Source organism: Tinamus guttatus, unplaced genomic scaffold (genome assembly GCF_059628265.1).
Source record: "Tinamus guttatus ecotype Peru unplaced genomic scaffold, ASM5962826v1 Tinamus_guttatus_pri_ptg000450l, whole genome shotgun sequence".
Lineage (NCBI taxonomy): Eukaryota > Metazoa > Chordata > Aves > Tinamiformes > Tinamidae > Tinamus > Tinamus guttatus.
In genome coordinates this window covers 1,185,204-1,197,881 of record NW_028288984.1, presented here as the reverse complement: position 1 = coordinate 1,197,881, position 12,678 = coordinate 1,185,204, and positions in this window count along the sequence as shown.

Genomic DNA, 12,678 nt, shown 5'->3' with positions numbered 1-12,678 from the left:
TTGATTAGTACCACTGTTGCCACAATCAAATGTTTAGCAAAACCTCATAGAGTGTTCTGAAATAAGAACATTATTATTGCTGCATTTCATCTTCCATCTTTTTGTGCTACCATTTTATGCTATGATTTTGATCTAAACCTTCTTATTCTCCAAAATGGAATTATGATGGGAATAGTTGAGTACAAGCCCAACACCAGAGCCCATTTTGGAAGCAATTAAGGTCTGCTTCTCAATCTGAACCCTTTACTTCATTCAATCAATTTTTACTTTTAGCCAGACAAAGACTAGAAGCATTCATGTTTATTGTGATTTCAGAGATTACTTAGAACCCAAAACATAAAATCTGATTTTTAGGCAGAAGTAAAGGCATTCACCTAATAATAATAGTACCTCCAACATAGGCTTTCCTATATTTTTTTTAACATTCAGATCTTAAAGACTGTACTGGTACTATGAAAATAACCATTCCTCTTATGTCTCCATGTGAGCTTGTTCCTTCTATAGCCAAAAATTGATTCTGTTCGGATTAGGTCAAAATAAACATTTTTCTTGCCAAAACAATATCAACCTAAGGCTTGCACGTGTGTGTGTATGTGTGTTTGTGTATGTTGTGAAACAAAATGTTCTGTTTCATTTCTGGACCACTGTAACAAAACTAGAGATAACTGAGAGCTGTTGTCATAAATATGCCATAGGTAATAAGGACTATGGTCAAGCACCATTTCACTGTAATATACGAGAGTAGATATGCTTATGTGAGAGTAGATAGCTTTCAGGCAAGTGTCTTCATCACTTCTGTATTGGGCGTTCTCCTGCTGCAGGAGACCACATGAGCATTCACGATAAAATGCAGATGATGACTTTTACAACTTTTATGAGTTTTACATGGCTTTTATGCAGTTACTGCAAGCAGCAAGATTAAACGAAAGGAACCTAATTCTCAAGAAGAAATCTATGCTTTTGTCTCACCTTCAAGCAATAAATCCTTAATCTCAAGTTTAGCATGTCTCCAGGCAGAAGATACTTTTCCACTAACAAATAACAGCAAATCATTTCCTGTTAGTCTGGTTTTGAAGGGCAGTTCTATTTCTTCACACAACACCTTTAGAGTTTAGATTACCAGCTTTCATTATCTTGGGTACTTAATTGGCACTTCCTGCTCTACAGATCTTATATTTTATTGCTTTGATCCTCTACTTGCTAAGTTTTGTATAAAAGGAGAAAGGATTGTTTTACTTTAAAGATGAAGTCAAACCTAAACTGGCACTTTTCAGTTCTTCAATTTCTTCTTCAGACATTTGAATATAAGAGCGCATACCCTGAGAAACATAAATTATAATCTCCACTCACCCATAGCAAAGAAAATACTTTACCACTGTGGAAAAAAAGACTTTCTTTTGAGGCCAGAGAATCAACAATATTGTTTTCTGATTCTGGTCTTTCCAATCTATGATGATATAGATTTGGGTCTCTAAACTAACAAGTCTGTCTCTCAGGAAACTAGCTACTGTTTGTAGTGGTTTTGTACGTTAGAATTTTAAAGAGAAAAAGAGGTTCTTGTTTGGCTTCTCTAAAGATACTTACAAAGTGCCTCGAAATACAAACCCAAAGAGCAATTTATTTCCCAAGGGAATGTTTTATTCAATAGTGAAATGTTCCCACCAGAAATCTTTTTGCTGGTCCTGAAATATATTTAATCTTTTTTTTTCCTTCCCCTTCTTTCCACAGAGAGTGAATTCATGATTCTCTTAATGGTAATGCCCTGACTTCTTTTAAAACTTCTGTGAAGGAAATGTGGCTTTGTGCTAATTATTTTCAGTTCTTAAACAGGCACAATAGAGAAGTCTGGTTAATGTATTCATTGAAGGAATTAGTTAAGCTCCATTTCAGTCTCTCATTATAAATGAACAAAAGAAACAAAAAGTGATTTGCACTCGAGAATTACAGCATGAAGTGTCCCTCAAACAAATCCACCAGCTACTAACATCTTGGGCAGACATTAGCAATGATGGGGATAAATTTGTAAAGCACACACACGCCTACACTTGACCCACTATGTACCAACAAGAGAGAAAGCCAATATGGCCCAATTAAATGGAGTGGCAAAAATGCAGAATGTACAAAAACACACTCCTGCTGCCAAGCAACCTTGGCCAATAAACAGAGAAAGGAAAGAAAAAAAGGAAAAAAACAGAATAGCAGACTGTGGGAAAAAAAAATCCTCCTGATTAGAACCTCCTTTCTAGCAGTACTCATGAGAAAAGCTTCATATGCAAGAGCTGGGATTTCGTATATAAACATTACCTATTTAATCATTTACGGATTCTCAGGTTAGGACATTTAAATGAATATGTCCGTCGTCCTCTAGTTACTGAAAAAAAACCCCACAAACAAAAGACTACTGTGGTTTGAGGATACTGTTTGTATTCAAGCCATATTTCCTTATCAAAACTTGCCAAACACAAACATAGTTGTTTTTGTTCATGCCCTAAAAACACTTTCACAGAGTTCAGTAATTGGCTATGGAATCTCCAAGATATTTTACAGTACTTCTATCATATTAATACAAAAAAAATCACAACAGTCACTCCAGTATCTTCAGACAAATAATAGTTTTTTCTTTACAGTACTGCTAGACATCCAAATATTATAATTTTAGGAATACCCTAGCAGATTGTGATGGAAAATAATTGCGTTATATTATTTTCTGCTTAGAAATCATGCAGTGTTTACAGCAACCTAAATACTTCAGATGACTTACATTGGCATTAGTGGCGTTAGAGAACAGTACTAGCACTACATTTTCGTCTGCAATTCTATCATCAGGCATATTTTAATTACCTCATGTCTAAGTAATTAAAAATTAAAAACTCAATTCAAGTGAATATGAGGTGTTTTATTGGATAGATAGCTAAAATGTTTACATCAATATAGTGATTAGCTTTGCATTTCATAACAAGTTCTATAAGCTTTTGTGGTAGTTTGAACAATGCTGGAATAATTGCCAGGACTTTTTCATAGCTTTGAAATATTAAAAGAATGAATAAGAAAAGTTCTAGAATGAGTAACTTCATAGACATTTTGTATAAATCTTCCCCATGTGATTGTCTTTGCATAAGAGGTCTTGATCTATAGACTCTTTGTAATCTTTTTCTTCACATTGGATTTTGTGTTCTCTATTTTTTTAAATATAAATTTGATGACATGTTTAATGCATCTTGCCAATGGTAAGACTGGTTTTAATCACTGTAGCGTCCTTTGAATTTTGAACGGTATGTGGATGTAGTGGTTGGGCTTTATTCCACTGGAAAAAAAAAAAAAAAAAAAAGAAAGAAAGAAAGAAAAAAAGCTTTATCTTTATAGGGTGGAGGTTTCCCTTTTTATCTCCTCATATTTGGTATATCAAAATTCTGTCACATATGTTATCAATGAAGACAGTTGGTTCAGACTCTAGCAATCAGAATTGCTAACTTCTCTTAGATCTTTACGCACTAAATAAGGAGCTGAATGGTTTCTGGAGATGATGATAGTAGGGCTGGGTATTTGACACATACTAGCAACTTACAGGCCAGATACTCAGCTGGAGTAAATTAGCACAACTTCACTTAAGCCACTGATTTGTACCAGCTGAAAAATTATACCTGCTTTAACCAAAATACTTTTTTTTAAATCACAGCAGAACTTTCTAATTATTTATTTGTCTTGCCATGTATCTTTCTGACAGTGCTATTTAGCAAGTCATGCATGAGCACAGAAGGAAGTATCCCATTCACACTGCTTTGAACAGCTACAGTCAGCCATAAGAGAATTTCCTAGGATGTCAACTACACCATACTAGCTTTTGTAGTATCATTACTAGAGCTTATTTTGTTTCCTTTTAGATACACTTCCTAGTCACACAAGATGGCATTTCAAAGCATTTTCAGAGATGCACAGTTTAGAAAAGACAGGACACAGCTATTACCAGGCTATACAATTTCACTTAAAATTCCTGCACTAAGCCACCGAGGTCGTCTGCGTTACTCAATAATAAATTTTGGACAAAGTAAAATGCATCTTCCAGAAAAAAGCATCATCTCAAAATGTACACCACCGTTAGGTATTTAGCAAGCATGATACAATATTTGTTCTAAAAAAAGCATATTGTATGATAGAGAATCATTATACATGGCTTCTCTCCTAAAATGCTTTTCATTCCAGTTCATATCTCTTTGGTAAATATGTTGGATAACTTAACAATAATTGTGAAACACTTGAGTGAAAGAAATACCAACTCTGGAAAATACCATATCCAGCAGCTACTCAAAACTATCAGATTCCTGCTTCCATTTAAGTCTGAGATACAGGTATTCAATAGCTGAAAGTCTCTGAAGAGAGGGAGACAGACCAGAGAACTGAAGAGACTCTTAGGAAGACGAAATGCCTGCCATGCAGCTGCTCTGCAAGCCTGTTCAACTTCAAGGAATTTGAAACTGACTCTTTCTTAAGATTCAATCTGCATTTATTGGCAGTAGCGTGGCACCCATATGCACCAGGAAGTTTTTCTCATCCAGGCTTGATTTTTATTCTGGAATAAAATATTTTGATTCTAAAGGCTTGGATACTAAAAGGTATTTTTTTACTTTCGATTCTTTCAATTTCCCTTAATCCGGAGTAAAGTGCAGCACTCCTTTGTAGGCACTAACTTTAAATATAATGAAGGATGCACAGAAATATATATATATATATCTCCAAAATCTAGATGCAAAGACTCATGTAGTTGATTCAAACCTCTTGACAGTTTTCAATAGCAGTCATCAGTACTTTACTTTTTGCTGTTTTAGAGAAACTATCTAGCTAAATGTTAATTATGAATTTTCCACTAGTTTATTAGAATACCCCAATACTATTGATGTAATAGAGTATCTGGTCAGATCTAGTGTCTTCTATCATTAGTACTGTGCCTCTTCCCTCCGTATAGAACCCCTCTGCCCCACGTTCCAAGCTGCGTAGAAGCTCTGCAATTCAAAAAGCGCAATATTGTGATCATGTTCGCCATAGGTAACTGAGCTGTGAAACTCATTAGCCAACGGTGTGGTTAAAATGGCAGTATTCAAAAAGAACTATGTCAACAAATTTGCATGAAAAGCATGCAGAATTATCACACAATGAAAACATATATTGTGATGTGTAATATATATTATGTTCCAGGGAATAAGACAATCAGTGATACCTGAATGTTCTCTTTGCAAAAGAAAATCATTCTACATCTGCTCATTCTGTCTACTCAATTCACCTAAATCACTAATTTATCAAGCTGTATAGGTACCACAGCACAGCAGTCTGTTTCAGGATGTAATCCATAATTTCTTCATTAGATATGGGAGAAGACTGAGGATCTTATCAATGTGTATAAATCTCCAAAGTGAGGGTATAAAAAAGATGAGGCCAGATTCTTTTCAGTGGGGTCCAGTGACAGGGTGAGAAGTAAAGGGCATAAATTGAAACACAGGAATTCCACTCTGAATATGAGGAAAAGCTTTTTTACTGTTGAGGGCTACTGAGCACTGGAATAGGGTGGCCAGAGAAGCTCTGGAGTCTCTATCCTTTGTGGTACTCAATAGTGACCTGGACAGGTCACTGCACAACATGCTGTAGGTGACGCTGCTTGATCAGGGCCATTGGACTAGTTTTTTCCAGAGGTCCCTTCCCACCTTTGCCCTTCTGTGTCTGTGATTATACAGATATGGCCATGCCATCATGAACCTGGAAGACAGCAATGAGCTAGAGTATCCAAGCAACAATCTAGGAATCTGTTTTTTGTTAACAATAAGTAATACTGTTAAAAAAATGACTTGAGTCTGTTTACAAAGTCATGCAGTATGAGTCATCACCTTCCCTGATACCTTTAGTAGCTAAGGGAATCCTCTAAGGTGACCTTATTTTTTCTTACAGGATCTGTGATTCTTCTGACATCTCAAAAATGGAAACAGGAAAGCTTTCTGGCTCTCACAGACAAAGTTTTTTACACTCTCCCATAATCTTAAAGTCTAAGGAAAAAAACTAAAATAGTGACCCTGAAGCAGCCAGCACTCAGAAAATTGAAATGATTCCAAAAAGAACTTTAGAAAATCAGTCCACTGCAATGATCGCATTCACACACAGAGAACTCTAAGTTCCACATAAACAATATGCGGAACAAGGAAGTTTTGCACTGCTAGGTCTATATTCTTGAAAAAAAAGAGCTATCATTGTGAATTCTTTCCAAAATTTCCTAAGCTCCAATATATTCCAAACCTTAGAAAAGAGAATTGAGAGACTTAGCAATGTAGCTGCCAAAGCAATGTGACTATTTCCTTTGCCTGAGTGATGTCACTATCATCCATCTCATTGGAACTCTGATAATCCATAGCAGCAAGAAAAAAAAACAGAAAAAATTGAAATCTCACACAGCGATAATTGAAAAGATGGATGAGAAAACATGACATAAGTGATTCTTATAGGAGACAAGAAAATTAGTACTTTTCTTGTCTCAGAATCCATAACTTTTGAGATAGATCAGAAGCAATAAATAAATAAATAAAATTAACCTAATGCAAGTATCTAAGAAAGAACCGATACACTTCTGGACTTCTTTCAGATATACAAAAGATGAATAGAATCTATGTATTCAGAAGGACAACATTTACTTTATGACAATAGTACCATATTGACAATGGTACACGATATAGACAGAATAAGAGAAAAGAGGGATTTGAAAGCAGTAACAGAAAGGAAACAGTTTTGTTAGACAAGAGTATATCATTATATGGACATTATATTTGAAAAACAATAAACACTGCAACACAGTAAATTAAACATATAAGTGGATTTTGGTGGGAAAAATCAAATAACAAGCAGTGTTCATAATAAAATTTTCTATCTTGACCCTTGGAAATAATCCTTCAAAAATACAGTACACCATGCTGTTTTTCTCATTTGCTCAAATAATATGCCCAACACTGTTTAAAAATGTGTCTTCAGCTGATTTCACTTTTTTAGAAATGTTTTTTTTTCTTGTCAATAAACTTGTATGAAACAAAGCCATCTGCCTCGAGATACGTATAGCTCCCTCCCACCCAAACTGCCAATGTGCTCAACACATAAATACTACGCTAAAAATATCTTTAACTAGTTTCTGCACAAATGCTCATCATAAAAGCTGTAGATAAAGAACACTGCAAGCAGAGAATTTACAAGAGACCACTAAGTTCGGAATTGCTCTCAGTTTTTATTTATCTGCTCGTTTTACTAGAAGAAGAACCCTTTTTTTTTTTCCTCACTCAGTGAAATGCCATTATTTAAAAGTTACTGGCTGAGGTAAAGGATTGATAAAACTTTTTTTTTCCACATTGTCTGTTTAAATGCAGTTGACTAGTAGTAATAACAATAAATTTTGTTAATTTGATTTGATGATATTCACAATCCTCTTCATTCTAAATCTACTAGAAACCAAGGCTTTATGGTTACTTATAGTCCCACAAATTATTATGAAAAGTCTTTCCCACAATTTCCACCATGTCTGAGCCTGATTTCTTCTTCCAATGAACTTCAACCTAGTACCAAAAATTTTTTAAATCTCTAAATAGAAAATAGTCAGTGATTTAATTCAATTTTGTTCTTCAACATATATATCTTGAATACAACTTGTAAATTGTCAGAAGACAAAATCACAAAACATAAGATTCTGTGGTGATACAGGGAGTTGTAGGGCAATTCAAAAACTGGATGAGTTTCACATTTAGTTCACTGGCCAGTTAGTCTAAGGTCGGAATGGGAACAGAAACAGAGTTGCAGTTCACTGCATTATCCATATGAGACACTTTGCTGAATCAGACAGAATCATGGAATCATAGAATGGTTGAAGTTGCAAGGGGTCTCTAGAGATCATCTAGTCCAACCCCCTGCTCCAGCAGGGACACCCAGAGCACGTGGCACAGGGTGGCATCCAGGCGGGTTTTGAAGATCTCCAGAGAAGGAGACTCCACAGCCTCTCTGGGCAGCCTGTTCCAGGGCTCTGTCACCCTCACAGGAAAGAAGTTCTTCCTCACATGAAAATGGAACTTCCTGTGTTTCAATTTGTACCCATTGCCCCTTGTCCTGTCACTGGCCATCACAAGACTTTGGCACCTTCCTCTTTACATTCTCTCTTCAAGTATTTGTACATAAGATCTCCTCTCAGTCTTCTATTCTCCAAGCTAAACAGGCCCAGTTTGCTTAGTCTTTCATCATACGATAAATGCTCGAGTCCCTTAATCATCTTTGTCATTGCTGTACACTGGACCCTCTCTAGAAGTTCCCCATCCCTCTTGTACTGGGAAGCCCAGTGCTACGCGTGATACTGCAGGTAGAAAGAGGCTCTTGAATGAACATTACAGTGGTAGGCCTCCTTCTCTTACATTTTTAATTATTATAAATTAAATAACCTTTTTGCTTATTGTTAGAATTAGAAGTAGATTTTGTATATATATTGTATATATATATACAATCATATATACATATATACATATAAGATATAGTCTATTGCTTGAATAAAAAGTGCTTCCATATCGTAAATTATAAGCAGTGTAAATCCGATAGTGAAACTTAATCAATTTAAGCTTAAATAAAAGAACAGTCATGGGAAGTTATTTAAAGCTTTCTATTCAATATATGGAAATAATCTGTCCAATCAGAAAATCCAGACATGGTTTGGAAAAGAAATTGTCCTGTAGATGTCTATTTCTTTTCTTTTCTATGTATTTCTATGTATTATTACCTTCCACCACTTCATTCCCACATACCATACACAGAATTTTTCTTTCTTTGCAAAATTGTCCATGGTTTGTACAACACGATGTACAATTTCTTGACATGCTCCTCCGCCCCATTTAGCTATGTGTTGTGTTAAAAACAGAAACTAATTGTTATATGATGATAAGGAATTGAAAAAAAAATCTCTTTTTGACACATTTAGCTATTTTGCACACACCTTTCTTAATATCGGTGGTGTGTGTGTGTGTGCGCGCACATGTGTGTGCGTGTGTAGTAGGAGAGTCATGTATTCTGGTACAGCCCTGCCTTAGGAGTACTATCAACAAAACCTAGCTTTTAAAAATGGAACTTAAAATCAGCTTGTAAAGCAATGAGGCTGTGTACAATGTTGGGGACTGTAATAAATGGTTTAACATACCCCTCTGAGACCTATATTCACATGTGGGAAAACTGATTCCACAATAGGAAAAAAAAAAAAAGTGACACCTATCCTAGGGCTTTTTATTCTGTGAATAAATATACCTCAGCTATATGACATAATTATTTGAAAGAAAATGGCAAACAAAAAATCAGTTTTTTGCTAGAGCCAAGGTCTTGCAATGGCCTTGGTACAGCCCATGTTTTTCCCCTTGAAGGATAATTTTTTATCACAGACACAAGCAAAAGTCATTTAATTATAGCTTATTATAGAGTGTTTCTTTCTTATAGTTCATTTTGAAGAAAAGGAATAAAAAAATTAGAAAACATTTTGGCAAACTTTAGAAAAGCATTGACAGATGTCTAAAAAGTCTTGGTGTGCTCCTGGCCTCTTATCTAATCTATGAATATTAGTGGTACCTGTACCATTTAATCCCTAAAATGTGTTTCTCTGAAATATTTTAATTTAAACTAAAGAAGCAATTTACAGAATATTATGAACCACAGACATCATCACTTATCTCAAATATTATACATGCTTAGGCACCTGTGAATGCTCTTCCACAATTTAGAACATTAGAGGTCTCTCTTCCTATAACTTTAATTTTACGAAATAGGAAATGTGACCACTAGAGTATATTCATATCATTAAAACAATGGAAGAAACAGGTGTTTTCCAATAAGAATTCAGTTCCCAATTGCACTGTTCCATTAAACAGATTTCCTTACTTTTCTCTTGCCTGACAATGACCCGGGTCAAGAGTTTTTTTATTTGTTCATGTGACAGCAAGAAAAGTTTCAAAGACTGCTCAACTACTGACTCAGTGTTCTGTTCTCAAGAAACTGGATCACTTAAGTTTTATTTAAATCAGTATTATCTATACTAATGTAGCATACATATCATTTATTCTCTATTATCTGTGATAAGGAGTCTTCTGTTTGATGAACTTTTGCAGAGCTTGCAAACTGTTTCAGAAAAGTAAATGCATCCCTTCACTTACTTACAAATTTCAGATTTCAGATTTCTAAAGTACAAACCATAAATAGTTTTGAAGTTGCCTGGGTATTTTGTTTCCTGTTTTTCCCATCAGTTTCATTTCTTTCAGGAACAAAAGTTGATAGAATCCCACTAAGACAGACAGACTGTCCTTATAGCCTTTCAAGATCAAGAGGAAGAAGGAAATGCTGCCTCACTATAAATTTTCAAGAAATTTCCAGCTAAATTTTACAGATTCTGGTAGCTGAGATAGTATTTATATATGAAATATTGTCTACATATATCTGTATTATTACATAGATATACTATTATACTACATGATTTTATATATGTACTATTATATATAATAAAGATAATATACATGAATGTGATAAATCTTTAACAGATTTAGTCAAAACAAATCTAGAGTTAAGAAATTACAAGACTATCTATCTATCTGGACTATGTATAAACTTGGACAGGGCTCACTGAACCAGGACAAACTTGCAGAGGAATTATATTCTCAGATAAAATACAGAAAGAGGTTACATCAGTTTCATCTTTAGTACTATTTTAGCTTTCTTAAAAAAAAAAATATTTAATTAACTCCTCTCTAAAACTATTTGATATCATACAGAAAACTGGTATGAATATTCCTGAACAAATACAAACTTAAGTTAACATTAATAAAAGCCACATATTTCAAGCTTCACATCTTGACTTGAAACATATTTGAATTTCTATTAGGGAGAAAAAAAAAAAACTAATATTGATTCCAGGCTTTCCTTTCCTTACTTAATTTGCAAATATATTCTACAAAATTAAATAAGGAAATAAAGTTATAAACAAAGTCACTACTGGATAAAAGTGTAAATATCCAATATGGCAGTCATCTTCACAACTAAAATAGATGGACAGATGTTTGTGTGCTACACCAAAACAAAGGAAAACAGATTGCTAAACAGCTAAATAGTAAATCGTGGGTTTTTTTATGATATAACAGGCACAATCACCGCCATTTTTTTTCAAGTAAAAATATGCCAAATTTTGTCCTTTAAATTTTCAAAGCTTCTGCTTTTTATTTTCTCCCCCACAAAGCTATACAAATCTATTTGTGGAACAGATTTATTTGTGGAACAGAAAATCTTAACATTTGGATTCATATCCTTAATGCTATTTGTGTGAGATAAAAGATCATCCATATGTACGCAAAACGATAGGCTAGTAACAAAGATCAGGCTACCAATGTAACTCTCCTGGCTGCTTAACAGCTATCCCGTGCCTTTCAAATCTAGTGAGTTCATTGATACTGAAAACCTTTGAAAGACTGAATATGACTGAAAATCTTTTGCCCTGGAGAGATTCTTTGCTTTGGTAATAAGAGGTCGTTATTTAACTGTGATTTAGGAGAAAGGCTATTCAAAAGTGCTTTGACTGTTCTACAGCTTTCGTCTTATCATATTGGATAGTACTGTATTTGCAGAGAATTAACAAGTCATTTCTTCTGTTTTGATCATCTAACAGCAAGTCATAATGTAGAATGATTTTTGTTTGAACCCCCAATTGAATTCTAATCTTAAAGTAAAAGCACATTCTAACTGACAGTAGCCTGACATCACAGTACAGGGCTAGATTGTACTATAGGGGCAGATCAGAAGTCAGCAAGACAGGGAGAGGAAGCATTTGCTCACCACATTGCATGTCACTCCTTTTGAGAGCTAAAATATTAAACGAAGATGATAAGAAACAGAGGCATGCAGTCATCATTTAATAAGAACCAAAAGAACGTCATGTGAGAAGAATGGGAATTCAATTTCAGCACTTTCTCTCAAGAATTCTGCATGGAGAACGTTATCTTTTTAGGTAATATACTAACCAAAGAGCACAGAAGAAAAAAACCCAAACAAAAAAACACTGTTGCCAAAAGGACAACGCAGTTCCAAAGCAACGGTGAGACACTTGTAATAATTCATCTTCTCTTTTCCCTGAATTTCTGCCATGGGGATCTCAAACACAGGGTCTCTTAGGAGAAAGAGATGCCAATTGAGCTCCTCTTGAGCAGCCCCTAGCTATTAATTCATGAAGTGTCAATGAAAGGCCGACTGTTTGCCGCGTCCCTCTGGCTGGCTGGCTGCACCAGTGGGTGGTGACTATGGGATGATGTAACCCAAAGTGGCCGTCAGCAGTAGGTCATGGTTCATCTGGTTCCACTAAGGAATTGCAGCTGTGCAATGTGCAGCCTTGACTCTGGAGAAGATTAGCCACGTGTATGAAAGCATCTTGTAGCTCTTACTTCTATCTTCCCCAAAGTAAGACACAGGAAAGGAGGAGATTATGAGGAACCATAATGGGTCACTGGTATGGCTGACATCCAGCTTCAATGAAACAAGGGCCATTAAACAAAGTAATCCCAATGTATTAAGAACTGCAGGTGAAAACTTAAAGAATATAAGTACTAAGTCAAACAAAAAGTTTGAAAATTGAAAGGCCTGTTCAAATTCTCTAACTACAAA